The following is a 17,266-nucleotide window of genomic DNA, read 5'->3' as shown; positions in this document are numbered from 1 at the left end:
GAAAGTCGGCACTCATGATTTCATTTTTCGGGCCGCACAAAATGACGTGGCGGGCCAGATTTGGCCCCCGGGTCGCCACTTTGACACATGTACTAGCAAATCCTGAAAATGATCTAAAATCAAATCAAAGCCAAAGCAAACACCTTATTTGTTTTGAGGTAATCAGTAAATTATTTACACCAGCTGTCAGATTATCATAAGTGTGTTGATAGAGTCAAAAGACAAATTGTACTAAACAAACAGGAGTAATTTTTTTGGCAAAGTGGGTCTTTGATGGTCAGACAAAGACGGCGGACAAATGCTAAATTGACAGTGGAGGAGCAACCGTTTGATTATTGGAGACATATTTACGCAGCTTATCTCTCTGAAAACACTGCCCATGTGTTTGCTTTTACCGGATGAAAATTTGCGGGGTGTCATTGATGCAATGGGAAAGGCGAGCCAGAACCCAGCAGATGTCTTTGCTTTGGGTTCTTTGATCCATCCTTCCCTCGTATGGGTCTAGCATGAAGACCAGATTGGATGGGATTGCAAAGCACGCAGTGATGGTGTCCACCAGCGTGTTTGGAAATCAACCCTCCTGGCTCCTCCCCCGTTTGTCGACAAGTCGCCTAATTATCGCCTTTCTCCAAGACGGATCAAAGACGTGGACAACAGACTCTGGCGTGACATAACGTTGGTTCCACGCTAATCCTGGAGGGATGCCTTTGGCCTAAGGGCCCGATATTATTTTACAAGAACACCTGCACGAGGATTGTTCTTTAAGAAGAGATGATTTCATTTTCCTGCTGTAGATTAAAAGAATATGAGCGTGGAAATATGGTTTGTGGTTTATGCAGAACTTTGGGTCTTTTCAAAACGACCAATTACAATTGGCTCCTTTGAAGTTTTTACTGATTTGAAAGGCCCAATGAAATTGATAGGATAAAAAACGATAAAAAACTGAAAATATTGTTTTTAATATTTTTTTGTTAATGAATATATATTTATTTTTATTTCAATATATTTTGAAAATGGGAAGATTTGATATGGTCTTTTTTTATCTTTTAATCATTTGTTTTGTATTTAGAAAAAAGACAGTAAGTACATAGCAAATTTTAATTTACTTTAAAAATTAGAATGGAAAATAGGAAATTTTTATTATAAGTTATTAGTATTATATTATATTTTATAGAATTATTAGTTTTTATTTATTTAGCTTATTTTTAAACAAAAAATATTATTTATATAAAAATATTATTTAGAATTTCTTTAAATAAAAATAATAATATTTATAATTTTTCTAAATAAATAAAAATATTATTTATTATTTTTTAAATGAAAAAAATACATGTATGAAATTATAAATTTTATAAAACAACACGATTCAGTTTCGTGGACCACACAAAGTGATGCGGTGGGCCAGATCTGGCCCCTGGGCCACCACTTTGTCACCATGTTACGATGGTGTAAATTTTGGTTCAAAAATGCTGCGTATGTTTTAAATCGTTAAACCGTCAGAGGTGTGCTTCACATTAGCCTGCAAAAAAAAATGCCGCTTGCAATGCTTAAAATGACAACGATTGGTCTCGTATCTCGCAGTCACCAGCGAGCTTGACCAGTTATTTTGCCGTGACTTGCTGTGAGAGGAATGTCTACTCGTAATTTACCCAGCGTGATCTTTGAAGGTTATCGACTCATCTGCCAGGACGCCAAGGTCTTACGCTACGCGTAATGGCAGCGCCGTTGAGGACAAACATGCGCTCAGACGTGTACGATGTACCAAATGATTACAGTCATTGTCTTGTTCAAACTGCGTAATAGGAAAGCGTTCCGTTATTTCATCATTGAACCGCAAAATCATTTTGCCTGCCAAACGGTCTTGTAATAAACTTGTATTAGTCATTTCAATGCTGAACAGGGTAGCGTCTTTTGCTGATTTACAGTAAAAGCCTGTAAGATATTTTGAAGGAATGCGTAGGTATTTCGTTTTTTTTTAATTTATTTTTTTTAAAGGTAATTTCCTTGCCTGTGATTGACGGGTGATCAATCAAAGCTGTACAATTTTGCCAAATGTCAGTGAGATGTATATATTTAATTCAAATATTAGAGTTTTAGCAATGATAATAATTGGTCATTATCAACAAGAATGTGTCTAATTTCAACAAAGACAATCTCTTTATACCAGAAAAATACCTAATTATAAATGCTATTTTTTTAGTATTTTTGGTCAACACAAATAAAGCTTTATTTAAAAAAATAAAAAATAAATAGTCCCCTATAATAAATTGACGGCAAAGTCAAGAAATTTGATTTTGCTGTCGACAGACAATTTTCTCTTTGTTTCAGTGGCGTAAATCTAAACATATAACGAATAATAATACTATATATTAAAATGTATAATTGCAATTAATCGCACAGGGGCCATATTTAACATTTTAAATGCAAAACTCTTCACATATGACAATATCCTTATATTTCAGAGGTCAAGAAATTAGATTTTTGCCGTCGACGGACATTTTTTCTTTATTTCAGTCGCGTAAATCTAAACATGACGAATAAAAATACTATATATTAAAATGTATAATTGCAATTAATCGCACAGGGTCCATAGTTAACGTTTTAAATGCAAAACTCTTCATATATATAACAATATCCGTATATTTCAGACGTGAAATCTATTTAAATGAGTAAAGTTGGCAATGTGTAATCTTATTTCCATGCCATTAATTAGTGAACAATTACCTTGAAATTGTTAATAGAAAATCTTTCTAGCAGAGTACAGTATTGTACTCATATGAACTTGCAGTCCTTGAAAAATACCCGTCCAAACACATAACACAAGTGATAGCTTGTACTGAAAACACCAGCGTGAACCACAAAATACCTTGTCAAGAAGACAAATTATTCTCACATTGATCGAATGTCTGAAGCAATAACAACTAACAGACAAATGTGAGCGGGTGCAGGCTAATATCAAGAGAAAGCTTTGCAACCAATGAAAAGGCACCTTTGTTAGCGCTGAGCTGTTGTCCTTTGAAATGAACCATGGCGCCATCCTTTCCTTTCCGTGCCGCTCGTCCAAACTTGCAGAACCGCCCGTGACTGGAACCGCTACCTGAAAAAGAGGAAGGATTTTTGGTTGGTCTGGACGCCATGACTCACTTCATCCACTTCTAAAAACGTTCAAGTCTTGAGTTTATTTTAAAAGGACAGGCGTCAAAGTGGCGGGTCGGGTCCACATTGGGCCCTTTTGCCAATCATGATTGGTCACCATGTTTTAGGATAAAATTTAAATGAAAGTTATAGATGTGCAGTGTTCCCTCACCAGTTCACGGTTCGACTTTCGCGACCTCTGTGCATTGCGGATTTTCTCTATTACTCGAGTTCGATTTATTTAATAAAGAAAATATACATATTAATGAACATATACATGTAAATATGTAAGATTATATGCTAATTTAGCTGGTAGTTACTGTGATATTAAGTACTAGCCTGCAAAACATTTACCGGTATGCCCACAAAAAAGTACAGTATGCCTCAGACAGTACCGCTAGGATATGTTAGATTACCGTAAATTACATTAGATTAGATAATTTATTCATCCCATATTTGGGAAATTTCACGGTTACAGTAGCAAGAGGGTGAGAATACAGACACAGAAAACATTTTAGACATAAATAAATAAACAAATAATTGTAAAGTCGACGGTACTTCAAAAACATTTGATAAAACACGTAAATACTATCTTAAACATTTACCGATAATCCCACAAAAATGTACAGTACCGCTAAAATATGTTAGGAAGTGTAACATATGACAAAAAAACATTTGACAAAGCAGGTAAATATTAGGCAGGTCAAGTCCTGATTGGGTACTTGCTGTCCAATCACGTTCACAAAGTTATAAACAGAACTACCGGAGTCACTTTCAAATTTCAAAATGTTTTATGTACGCATGCACGTGGTATTTCATATTTCGCTTCTGGAATTTTTTACATCTTTTCCATTCAGAGACAGGGCGGAGCTCCGTCTGGCTCAGGTAGGCAGGTGATGATAATTGGCCACACCTGTCATTGTTCCACACATGTACACACACGGCCTGACTGAATCTGTGGAAAATATCCTTTAAATATCAGGATTTGCTGTTTCCATTAAAGTTGGAACGGTTACATTCTTGTCTCAACGCTCCATAAAACATTTCTACTTTGGCAAATTCCAGTCTGGTTCTATCTGCACTTTTTGATGAAGGGTTTTCAATTCCAAGAATCTGTACTTTTCTTTATGTTTAACCTCACTAACATCTGTTTTAGGGCTCTGTTTTTTTCTCAAAATATTCACGTTATCGGATTATATGTTGTAGGGTAGATGAACATAGAAATCGCTGTGTTAACGTGCACACTTTGATATGTAAACACGTGCAAAAAAAAGTGAGCCAGGTCACCAGAGGTACATTTAAGAAAAATAAAGCCAATTGAGCATCAAAGAAGAAAACACAAGAGAACAAAATGTCAACAAGATTGAAAGTGGCATGTAAAAACATTGGGAATTAATTTATGAATAAAGAGACAATGGGACAAAAGAAATGTGGTGACATGCAACGACAACTTTCAATTGCATGCAGAGGCGTATTCTTTCATAACCGGGATTTTTCCAGTAACTGTCACGCAAGACCATTTAAACCCGAAAAATATGACCAAAATCAATTTTAAAAAAATAATAAATTTCAGGCTATCCACTTTGTATGCTCTCCATTCTCCAATCGTTCTCGCTCAGCAAAAATATGTTCGAAAAATGATTGGAAACACATTATATATGGAACATACTGGTTTACATTTCCATGGTGTTTGGGAAAAAAAAACCTTCTGCCTTTAAGACCATCAAACAAAAAAAAAATGCTCAACAGATCCGCGGACCGATGGAAAAGATCTCAAAGTGTTGCCAGATGTCCTTGTAGCATTAGCGGATCCACGAAGCGGTCACCCTGGCGTCCGGGACGCCCAACCGTCGGCGGGTGACTGCTGGTGGCGGGCGCAGGAAACGGAAACGGTAGGCCGTCACCATTGGACGACTCGTACGGTGTTTGTAAGGTTTTTGGGGGGTTTGTAAGGGGAATCATAATCATTTATAAGGGCAGTTATCGGCAGAGGTTGACAGGTATGCATCGATCAGACGAACGAACAATAAGTGAGGAAGGGAGGACTACTAAAAAAATCCAGGGGGAGCAAGTGAAAACTGAAATAACTGAAACGTGTTATTCAAATAGAATAATAAACAAAAACAAAGTCTCTAAGGTAAAACGCGGGGGATCGAGACGTACTTGGGGACGTAAGTGGGTAGGAAAGGTAAACCGCAACAGAGCGTAAACGCAAACAAAGTGACAACACAATGGGCGATTAGTTAGGACTGCATGGGTTTTGTCCGGGTACTCCAGATTCCTTCCATGCATGGTTGAACACGGCGTGGACAAAACGTGACTTTGACATAAAAATAAATTCGTCGAGCGCTCTAACCTGTCCATAACATCATTTTACAATAATTGTCTTTAATTATTGACACATTTAAAGACACATTTACTGTAATCCCTCAAATATCGCGGATAATGTAGACCACATGTGTCAAAGTGGCGGCCTGGGGGCCAGATCTGGCCCGCTGCAACATTTGTGTGGCCCGGAAAAGTAAATGATGAGTGCCGACTTTCTGTTTTAGGATCAAATTAAAATGAAGAGTATAGATGTATATTAAATTTTCTGATTTTCCGCCTTTTAAATCAATAATTGTAATTTTTAATCATTTTTTTCCGTGTTTTTAGTTCAAAAATCATTTTGTAAAATCTAAAAATATATTTAAAAAAAGCTAAAATAAACATGGTTTTAGATCTATAAAAAATGAATATTCAGGGCTTTTAATCCATTTATTAAAAAAATCTAAATATTTTATCTAAAATGGTCCGGCCCACGTGAAATCAACGCGAACCAACCCGAGTCTGACACCCTTGATGTCGACCAAACATGGCCGTAACAATTGAAAACCAAAGTACACAAGTACAATTATCAAGAAGTGTATTTGTTATATATTACAGCTAATGTATTATTATTGAAATAAAATCTGTATATAAAAAAATTGTAAATACTTCATGTACTGTACTCTCAGTGAAAATCGGTCCTTTCCACTTAATTTAAATAAACAAAACAGGTTATTGGGAGCTTTAAATGAAAGATCACAGTATTTAATTCCCATTTTAATTGATTCATGAAACATTTAAGCTATAGTATAAAGCTCTTAGGCCCAAACAGAATGAAATAATCCATTTTAAGAAAACGGAAACCTCAACTATTAGAAAGCGTTTTCATTTACCAAAAAATATTTTGTCCTAAAATCCCAAAGATCAAGTATGATTAAATGATCCGTCAAAAATGGTCTCTTGCGGGATTATGGCGACTGATAGCTTGGTCCGTAATCACATTTCATAAATTTGACTGTATTTACATTTAACGGAATACAGATTTTCCGCTGGCCCCCGTCAGCGGGGGATGCGTAAAAAGCAGTCATTCAACAAAGACTCCACATTAAGACTCCAACCGGCGGGATAATTGGCAACACGTGTGTTTTGAGGCCCACGCCGCGGAAGCCTGTGGGAGACGGCTACCTTTTGAAATCTTTCCTCATCACGGTGAAGACTAAACATATTTTAAAGCAACAGCAAAAGTGAGGCATCCATTGGGGAAAGCCACGTGCAGGCCGCCTCCCATTTTTCTTTCTCAATTTATCTTGCTTAAAACGTCCCGGTGTAGAAAAACCTCTTGAGTAAGTGTTCGCCATGAAACATTGACTTATCTCAAACTAACTTGACTTGAACAAAAAAATCAACAAAAATCGATTTTGGCAAAGTGACGATTCTTTGTTTTCCGTTTCCCGAAGATTATTAAGTGCGAGATGAAAGATATGCGGCGGTCATCGTTGCGAGCTTGACGTACTGCCTGTCAACTTCTGTTGCAAGCGGGCCAAGCCGTCTAGGTTAAGGCATTAGAATGTTTGGAATGAATCCACCTTCCTGCTGATAAACGTTAAAAAAGAGTTATAGTCTACGTTTAAGTACATTCAGCTCTGGGTTTGTTTCCTTGGCCACTCTTCCCGATATTTTTCCTTAAACCACACATATCTGATATTCATTCATTTTCCTTTGGCTTATCCTTGTAAGGGTCGCAGGGGTGCTAGAGACTATCCCAGCTAATAGGCACTGATCAGTGAATTGTCTGCTAGCTGATTGCAGTATTTAGAGTATTTAGAGCACTAGGGGTCCGATCCGGACCAAGGGAGTATTGTGCCTGAAAGGCAAATTATAGCTCATACATACTGTTAAAAGAGAATGAAATGCTTTTATTATTATTTTCGTATCCGTAGTGACATTTGTTCTTTGGAACTCTAGATTCAAAAGGGCACCGTCAATGGATGGTCATCAATGAGATATCAAAGAACCTTAAAATGCCTTAAAACTATACTATACATATATGTACACACATACACATATATACACACATATACACGCACATACTCACATATACGCACATACTCACATATACGCAAATATACACACACACATACGCACACATATACATACATACATACATATATAGACACATCCATTCAGATTGACAGAATTGTTTGACGTTTGCTACATATATACACACATACTTATATATACATACACATATGTATGTGTATGTATATATATACACACACACATATATACATATACACTTATATATACATACACGTGTGTGTATGTATATACATATACACACACATATATATACACACACACACACATATATACACACATATACATACACATACATATATATATATATATATATATACACACACATACACACACATATATACACACACATGTATATATATGTATGTATATGTATATACATGTATATATATATATATATATATATATATATATGTATATACACACACACACACACACATATACACATATATACACACATACACACACACAAATATACATATATATATATACATACACATACACACACTCACATCCATTGAGATTGACAGAATTGTTTGACGTTTGCTATTTTCTGAGGTATGAACGAACCTTAATGAAGCAAGAGCAAGGCGCCACATGGGTGACCCTCAAAAACCTCTGGTTCCAAACAGTTCCAAACAATTGCAACGCAAACACGCTCATTAGAGAGTCTGCGGAACGTTAAAAGACACACGCACTTCTACTTCCATCACGTACAGTAGTTTTCAAAAATGTACGCATTTGTTGCATCCTGGTTCGGGCCTTGTCACTCAATCCCCCCCATAAGTTCCTCCACATGTCGGACGCTGGAACATTTTCCTCATTTCTCCGAACCTGCGGTTTTGGAGCAAGCTCTCGTGTTTCCATGAAACGTGTTTGAGGCCTGGGACAATCCCTCAATACACCTCAAGTGGATTTCCAATGAAGCTAATCAGAGACTGATGGGCAAATGCACAAAATCAGCAGGAACTCCCAAAAAAAAAAATCAGAGGCGCCATTTGGAATGCCATCCCAGACTGATCTGTTAAAACCTCATTGATACTACACATTTTATCCATCTCAAAAGTCCAGCAGAAATCCCAAATCCTACCAAAACTAAAATGAACAAGCCCAACACCGTTTTTTGTTCTGGACTCCCTTCTGCCACCAACCCTTAAACCACATTAACAACAGAACATTTCCCGTACCATTACAGTCTAAGGCCCCCTTTGTTTATGTTCTTTTGATATTTATTGACCACATCTTTAATTTCATCCCTAATGCGACTATAAACATTCAGAACCGCTGCAACGGCAATCCTCGTTCATCCTGCCAGCCAATAGAAAAGTCCTCCAGTCCGAGTACTCCAAAATAAATAAAACATCGTAATGATTTTTCCAGGTATGGGCTATGAAAGTCCAAGACGACCCGCCTTGGGATTTTGGAGATCTAGATCAGGACTGCTCAATACATCGATCGCGAACCCTGACCAGGTCGGATTGGATTTTGAAATGAGACAATTCCTATCAAGAAAACTTTCACTTCCTATCAAAGCATGACCACACATCGTCCAGCCAATAGTTCGAGTTGAACCCGAGTTGTAAGAACAGAGTCCTCAGACGTTTTTTGCAGATTTTCATCCAGGCTGAGATCACTTTGCAGACGCTGACAAAGCGGCATGTGCTGAGGAAACCGCTACATCCAACCACTTGGCGCTTTGCCGCCACGCTTCTGCGAGCGACCAATTTTCTTAGGTAAAGGGAATCAAAAGTGGAAAGCCAAAACCTCTTTGATTCAGACGTCCTAAACGTAAATACGCTTTACGGTGATCTTTTAAGACAAACCTGTCAGTTTTAATTCGCTTTAAAAGACATGGAGTGTCACCGTTTGCAAGAACAAATTATGAAGACAAAAAATTGCGATGTTTTAAGCAGATGGTCCTATAAAAATGTGTGTCTCTGTGTGTGTGTGTGTTATTTCAGCTGGCAAGCGAGATCCATGGTTGGATAATGAAAAGGAACGTTGCAATTGTCAAATTTCCTTTCAGTTTTTTGAGTCACTTTCAGACGTTACGTATTCATATTCATATCTTTGGGTCATGAAAATCCAACTTTTGGCTGTTTGACGAGATTAAACTGATTATTCATGGTCGCTAGAAACTCTCTATACAACTAGTGCAAGGCGTCCAATCATTCCTGTCATATTACACGAGGTCGCGCCATCGATGTCAGGCGATATTTCCGAAATCCCAGGGCTCAGGAATGGAGGACTTTAGGGAAGCAAAAAAAAAATGTTTTTCTTTTTTTCTTTTTGAACCAAACCACCAAAATGTTCCTCACTCATTTTTCCAGACGCTCCCATGGTGCCACCGAGAGGTGGAAGTTTCCGTTTTTGAGATTTAAAGAAGCAGATGTTTTGTTGTTCTTACCGTACTCTCTTCACCTATGTTATGCCCACCTGCTATCGAGTGTCTCCACCCCGCACCCCCCCACCTGCACTTTTTTTAATCTATCCCCATTACCTCATGTATTATCCTCATTGTCTCATCACCAATAAGTCATTTCTAGCCTCATACTACTGACTACAAGTAAGTGTTAACCCGGTTTGGATTACAACTGACCTCACCTCTTGGATACATCCTCAAAGATCACATGTACTGACTATTTTTTTTAACGTTATTCCACTTTGTTTTTCTCGTCTACCATTTACCCATCTTCTGGCTACTTCAAAAATGATCACTAGCAAGCGCTACAGCACCATAACAGCCAAGACAAATAGACACTTTCTTCCCAAGAGCCGTCACCATAATCAAGTAGGAGGACCTAATCAAGACTTACTGCTAACCACTTTAGTCACTATGGACCTACTTATTTATGTTACCGCTTACTCATTTTGACTACCTATCTATGTTGACTACTAATTTACAGTAATCCCTCGAATATCGCGGCTTCAACTATCGCGGCTTCACGACATCACTTTTTTTTTCTGGGGGAATTTTTTTTGTTAATTACATTTTTTGGTCAGTTCATAAAAACGTGAAAATTCACGCTGAAACTCGCAAGTGGAAGCCAGTCCCCTGTCCTCCGCACTGAAGTAAAATAAATAAATAAAAAACATTTTTTAATTCATAATAGTCGTGACCCTTCTTCGCGGAATTACTGTATTATGTTCACTAATTTATTTATTATGATTATTGATTATTTATCCATTTGTTTGTTGTTACTATTTATGCACTTCCCTACTTGCGTTGTTGACTACTTATTTATTTATTGATTATTTATCTGTTCATTTGTTAGTTGTTGTTATTTGTGCACTTCCCTACTTATTTATGTTGTTGACTACTGTATTATTTAATACTTATTTATCGATGATGTATTTATTATTTATTTTTTATTCATTCTGAACCACTTTTCCTCACAATTCGGAGTTCATTAATACTGTTTGAAATGGGCCAATGCCGAGGCTACGTACACCAGCAGGAACTTGTTAGCGAAATGTTATTATTTATTCATTATTAATTTTAAGTTTGTTAATTGTCCACTATGTGGGCAGGCTTTAAATGTCATTATACTTGTATAACGATAACAAAGGCAATTCAATTCAATTTTTTGAACTAATGATTTTACAAATATCTGAGGGTGCCGTGGTGGTCCGAGTCAGCCCTTTTGCAGGTGCAAAGGGTGTAAGCTGGTGTAAGTAAACACTATTTAACTCAAGTTCATGTGTAATTAAGGGGTTCTTGTATTTTTATTTTTAGGAACAGGGTGGTCGACCCTCGTTTTTGCCACTTCAGCTGTGCTCGTATTTTGGGTCGTTTTCAGAGAAAAAGGGGCACCTCTGGCTTTCCCTGATTGCCGCCTGTCACTTTTAGGGGGGGCGATCCTTTAGGGTTTGTCCTCACTGGGACCAAAGAACCACCACAACAAAGTCCGCGGCAGCTGAGACGCATCAGGAAAAAAAAGGAGCTGGGAGTTAACCTGAAAAGTGATTACTGATGTTTGATTACAGCGTGCAGTGCTCTGAAAATGCGTTACATGTGGAACCGGACTTCCTCTGTTTTTCTTTAGCCAGTTCCAAGCTTTCATATTTTCTTGTCGAATGGGAGAGATATAGGCCATATGTGTCAAAGTGGCGGCCCGGGGGCGAAATCTGGCCCGCCGCATGATTTTGTGTGGCCCGGGAAAGTAAATGATGAGTGCCGACTTTCTGTTTTAGGATCAAATTAAAATGAAGAGTATCGATGTATATTAAATTTCCTGATTTCCCCTCTTTTAAATCAACAATTGTCATTTTCTAATCCATTTTTTCTGTATTTTTAGTTCAAAAATCATTTTGTAAAATCTAAAAATATATATAAAAAAGCTAAAATAAACATTGTTTTAGATCTATAAAAAACTGAATATTCAGGGCTTTTAATCCATTTATAAAAAAAACCCTAAATATTATATCTAAAATGGTCCGGCCCACATGAAATCGAGTTGACGTTAACGCGGCCAGCGAACCAACCCGAGTCTGACACCCTTGATATAGGCTAAAAGACATTTTAGAGGGTATTTTTTACCCATTTTCCAGATGTCTAGAGGAGGAACGTGAGGGTATTCTGCCTACTCCCCGACGACAAAGTCATACAAGAATGCAGTTGTACGTCTTCTGCAGCAAATGTAGACAGCTAGAATGTTCCAGTCGGACCCTCCCACTGGGGTCACCCCTCTAAATTCAGAGTGCCATATTTATTTTCCGCATCCATCAGCATAAACTAGCCAGTCGAGCCTTTCTGGTTGACCTCTGGATTTCAGGGAGTCCTCTTTGAGAGATCTTCAAACAATCCTTATTCCTGGTCTACATTGATGAATGAACTTTTCAGGTGGGTCAAGTATTCCCTCCCCCAACAAAGCTCAATTACAACCCCCATCTGCGCCCATTTAGTCCCACAAATTGACTTTTTAAACAGCTAAAAGACAAATACTGCCTTTCACACGTGATTATGATTTTGTAAAGTACAACTGTGGTCAAATTTACCATCTGGTTGAAACTAGTACAAGTACTACATTTGAAAAAAAGCTTTTTTTTCATATGAAAGCGGAAGAAAGTCCCAGTTTTGGCCAAGTCGGATTTTAGAAATTGCAGTAAGACATTAGCGCAGTTATGTATATTTTTGTAAAGTATATTTTAAAAGGTCTGGTTTCAATTGCAAGTAGGCTGTGGTTCGTTTTTCAACAGCAATAAAATAGCACGCAAGGATTCCCTGGGAACTGGAAAATGTAAAGGGTCAGATCAAAAGGTCAAAGGGCATAAGTTGAAACAAGGGGTGCTTGGTGGCAAGTCAAGGGAGTCAAAGTGTCAAAAGTGAGTCTAAAAACAGCAACAGCAAAATGGAACTTCAACTTTAGTCAACTGTATTCTTTTATTCCCAAATACGAGACAATTCCATTTTTCAGCGGACCTTTGGCAACCATAAATTTCGCCCTTTCTGCCCTCGTCCGGTATACTGAGATGTGTGAGACGAATAAAAGCCGGTAAATGTTATTTATAATCTTGTCCAGGTCTTTTTTTGGACCGCAAAGTTTTTTTTCCACACACACACACACAGGCGCACAACATCAAAACCTGTCAAAAGCACGTGTGTAGTTTAGAAATAAAACAGTTTCTGTTCCATAATTTGTAAATGTCTCACAGTCCAATTGCTTTGCTTTTCTGCCATTTTGTTGTTCGGCTACAGGAAAACATCGATTCTCGCCACTGGGGACGCCGGACAGATGTGCGGAGGAGTCGCGTTATTCTCAACTTCTCCGGAGTGAAGTTCGCAAACATTGCGGAGCACATGGATCGCATACGGTTGAAGTCACGTTGGTTGAACGAAGCCAGTTGCTAGCAAAGGAAATGGAGGGGAAGGGGGAGATATGGTAGCCCACCAACGTGAATAAAGTGGAAGCATGTTTTCCATCTTCTAGTTATCCCATCCCACATTTGCTGACAGCAGTATTATGTTGTCTGCCAATGTGGAACACTGATGCGGTGATCGCGTGACAGGTCGGAGCTCTGGCATGGCGTTTCCCATCATGCCGTTGTTTGCTTTCCTATATTGTGGTCAACATTAACCGTGTTAGCGTTTCAGAAGGTGGAATGCGGGAACGAGAGGGGTTTACGTTAAATGGACATATCTTCTTTTTGCAATGATATTTTGGAAGGATGGTTGTCCCTGAAGTAAAATTACACACCCAGGTGGTAATTTATGCATCCGTTAGGTGTCTTGGGACTTTCTATTAAAGGGTTATTTAAAGTGGCACGATTACATCAGGGGGTGCTTTACAAAATTTGCTAGATTGGATTTAACGGAGACACAACATGTGATACTCGACAAAAATAAATCGACTTGTATAGACAGAAGCAATCACATCTAAAAAAATACTTTGTAGTATGCCTTTTTTAGTGTTGTTGAGTATCATAGATTGAAAGAATCGCAAAAAAATGGCATTTGAAGCAATGAAGATTGCTCGTTCCAGCATTATGTTAATATAAACATACCAAACAGTCGTTACTACATAAAAACCATAACATACCAAATGCAGAAACTTAAAGGAATATCAAAATTATATAACCTTGTGAACTTCCTGTGTGTGGCTCCAGTTTTTTTTACCTAGGTCTACAATGTCTTCTGTGTCTTGTCTGTCCTGCTACTGCAACCAAGAAATTTCCCAAATACGGAATGAAATAATGTTCTAACCTAACCTAAAACATTTTCCTTTATGTAGCAAATTTACGTCAAAACAATACATACTAATTACTGATTGGCATTTTAGTAGACCAGCAGAATCAGAGCAATTTAAAAAAGTAAAAGATACAGTGTAAATTTTTACTAATCTTGAAATCAACTGGTTTCCACCCATTCTTATATCGAGGATCTAAAAAACTTCCGTAGAGGAAACAGCATTTCCTCAATTAGTGCTCCGCCATTTTTCTCCTTGATAACGTGAAGACCAACATGCAGCATTTCCACTTGGAAATTCCTTAAAACTGGGAGATCTGGCAGAGAATTCTCATCCTTTCGTAAATTGACAATGCTTGTCCTCCAAACCATACCAAGACCAAAATCTCTACTTCCACAATTATTTTATACCTTCTCTCACAGCCACTAATGAAATGTTCGATTTCCGTGCTTCTCTCATCTGCTGTCGTCTCGCAGGCGGAAATCATTTATATTTACCACTCAACGATAATTTAAAGAGTTAAGAGATTTATTGTACGCTTTCTTGTCGGGCATCTGTGTTTACTGGTTGCTGTGTCTGCAGAGATAAAAGGCACTTTGTTGGCTAAGTATGAATGCGGGTGGCTTAAACTCCGATGGGAAAACCCTTTCATGATAATTGATTACAACAACAGAAATTGAAAATGTCTTTCATCTGCCCGTTTAACTTAAATTCCTTCACATTAAAACTGGGTCTCTATATTAACCTTAAATCACCCAAGGGTTTACTTTACTGATTTCCATATGGATTAGTGTTCGAGCGTTGCGTTTTTCCCGTCAGTCAGTGCGAATGGCGGAGCTTGTTCGCTAATACGAGAGGAGTATATACTACTTCTCGTCAAATCTTTCCACTTCACCACAACAAAGAGATTTTGAAAGGCCGCAGATGCCTTTTTAACGTCCATATTTGCAAGCGTTGATGTCCCCCATAAAGAAGCAAGTAAATATGCATTTAGCGCGCTTGGCCTTTTCATTACTGAGCTTGGGAAATGTCGGCTTCAACGGAATGCACAAATACTACATTTTCTCTACGCTTACTCGAGTACGATTGACGATTTACTGATAGATAATTACTGGCAAGGCAAAAATGAGACTTTTACATCAGGGTTATGGGAAAAAAGTGTGTTTTAGTTTAATTATATACTGCTATTTAGTTGTTTTTATACATTTTTCAGAGCTTAATTGAAGCAGTTGGACTCATTTTTAGCCTTCTAAAGAACACATTTAAAACACATGGAAACATTGTGAAGAAAATTCGGTAGTGTTCAATTGTTAATAACTCTTCGGCGACCATTCGTGTTGAAACGCATGTGTTTTGGAACTTGCGAGCATGGCAGTTGGGTTTTTAACATGTCTCTTCTAAAATGAACTGCTAATTAAGAGCTTTCGCGGCTTTTAAAAAGAATCCACTTGCTGTTTGGAGGGTTAATCCGGGGTTTAAGAAGGGTGCGCAAAAGGTATGTGGGGAATTCTGGGTAAAAACGTTTGCCAACCAATATTATGCATGATTTACTTTGTTTTGTACTCGTTTGTTTTGGGATCGGAAAAACAGATGAACATTCAAAAACGGAGATGGAGGCTTACTGAACATGCAAGATGGAGTTCTAACTACTAGATTTTTTATTTGCTGTGAAACCATGTCTAACCCTTGGACCAAAGACCTGATTTTCCTTCGTGAAACCCGCAGAGATTTTCATATTAAAATCATTTTGCAAATGTGCTTGTGAAATTAACACCTACATTTAACATTGGCATATAATATAGCTATAGGTAAAGCTACAAACATTTAGTGCTACGTTTAAGTGATGTGGTGCAGTTTGAAAATGAGACCTGAGTAGTTTTTATTTTTAACTGTGTGCAGTAAACTGGAGCGTTTTGCTGGATGACATAATGACCTGAATGGTGGGAAGAGCAGAATCGCACTCAAATGTTTACGAGGCCGGCAATTCCAGGAATTCGAACTCCACTATACAGAATAAATGACTCCAGTCTTGAGGCATTTAAGATGAATGGCTTATCTGTGAATTGAATTTGATAAGAATCATCTGCTACTTTCTTTCTCAATGCTACAGCTTGATGGACAGTGACATCTACTGGTTCTGACACCACCAAAAGCCTAAAGTGCCTAAAATGATGTCTAGAACTTTACATGGAAGCGAATGAGTAAAGAGTAAAATAAGCCAAATATGACAGAACCGAAATATACTTTGATTTGGTACACGGTCGATTTGTCGCCGGTCTTTTGGTCGGCCGGAAGCTAAGTGATAATTACCATTTAAATCGTTGCTCAAATTCCCTAAATACAAACTGTGAATGACTATTTAGTCATACTTAATGCCCTAGTAATATTATTACTCCAAATTTCCCTGACTTTTATTGTTTTTTGTTGGAAAACTTGTTAAGACCCTGACTGACGTAGCTTCTTAAAAGGGACAACGCATGTACATACAAACTCTTCTACACTCACACGTCGGCTCAGTGAAACTGCTCATGGCCATTGTTGGCTTTTATTGATGCGTAGACCGTGTTGTTTTACCTTGTTTTGTCGCCGGTCTTTTGGTCGCCCATTGTCGCGGTCGGGGCGACCAATCGACCACACACGCTTTGATATATGCTACTAAAAACAAAAATCTACAGTTTTCAACATGTATTGTCAGCTAACTTAAGTGACTAGCTCTCTCTAGTGTCCTGGCTGAGAAATGCAACAAAGGCTGAACTTAAGCTACTTGTGCGGGCAATATTCAATAACATTTGAAATATTTGCTGCGGGCCAATAAAAACTTGGCCAGCTCGAAAGAAACGTTCCACTATAACTGGGTAATCGGGTAAAATCGTGCCAATCTGTGTTTTATGATTCAAACCACCTGCCGGAAATGGGTTCACGGGTAGCTGGGATAGGCTCCAGCACCCCAACAAGCTACGTAATAGTACAGATGAATAAATGAACTTTTATCCTTGTACTCAACATCTGCACGTTTCAATAAAAATGCCTCTGCGTGGCTT

General features: G+C 38.0%; 1 long non-coding RNA gene across 1 annotated transcript in view; it reads right to left on the bottom strand.

The window, feature by feature from the left end:
- Positions 1-17,266, bottom strand: part of LOC144089669 (uncharacterized) — a 56,938-nt gene that overhangs the window by 25,464 nt on the left and 14,208 nt on the right. Inside the window, exon 4 of the long non-coding RNA XR_013305131.1 lies at positions 2,990-3,097. This is a non-coding gene — a long non-coding RNA (uncharacterized LOC144089669). The remainder of the gene's footprint in view (positions 1-2,989; positions 3,098-17,266) is intronic.

Source organism: Stigmatopora argus, chromosome 15 (genome assembly GCF_051989625.1).
Source record: "Stigmatopora argus isolate UIUO_Sarg chromosome 15, RoL_Sarg_1.0, whole genome shotgun sequence".
NCBI classification, from domain to species: domain Eukaryota; kingdom Metazoa; phylum Chordata; class Actinopteri; order Syngnathiformes; family Syngnathidae; genus Stigmatopora; species Stigmatopora argus.
Note: the sequence above shows the minus strand (reverse complement) of the source record. Positions and strands in the feature narration are given on the sequence as shown.